Genomic DNA, 646 nt, shown 5'->3' with positions numbered 1-646 from the left:
AATAAGCAAACAATTCAGATTCAACTCCATAGCATAACTTTTAGGAAGTATGAATTAAGGAATTAGGAATATCCTTTGTAATTTAATATTAGAAATTAGGGCAAAATGCCAGAAACAGACTCTGAAAGAAGAAAAAAGAAGTCTGTGATAAGATATATTAAAGCTTACCTAGGGACAAGTAATTTTACCTACATTTGGTATTATATGATAGCATATGTTGTTCTGCTAATCAGAAAGACTCAAAAAGATTTTTAAATATGATATGAAAATGCATCATCATGAATGAATGAAATCAGGGAGAAGATGGCTCAAGAGCTGGTTTGTTCTGTTAAATATTCTCATTATTTTGAATGATCTGGTGTTTGTTTATGTGTGGAATTATGAATATATTTTATGTCTAGGCAGGAAAGTTTGATTATTAGATCATGGTCTGATACCCAATGTCAGGAACCTAACTTGAGTCAGAGTGGTGATTGTGTGTGTGTGTGTGTGTGTGTGTGTGTGTGTGTGTGTGTGTGTGTGTGTGTGTGTGTCTGCAAATCTGTATTTAGCAGGAAGTAACTTATTTCCCTCAGGGTATTTACTTAATTGTATTTGTTATATTAAATTAATGACAGCAGATAAAGGTAATTAACATTTTCAGATA

Source organism: Dipodomys spectabilis, unplaced genomic scaffold (genome assembly GCF_019054845.1).
Source record: "Dipodomys spectabilis isolate Male_0828 unplaced genomic scaffold, ASM1905484v1 ptg000598l, whole genome shotgun sequence".
In the NCBI taxonomy this organism is placed as follows: domain Eukaryota; kingdom Metazoa; phylum Chordata; class Mammalia; order Rodentia; family Heteromyidae; genus Dipodomys; species Dipodomys spectabilis.
This window is presented reverse-complemented; position numbering follows the sequence as displayed.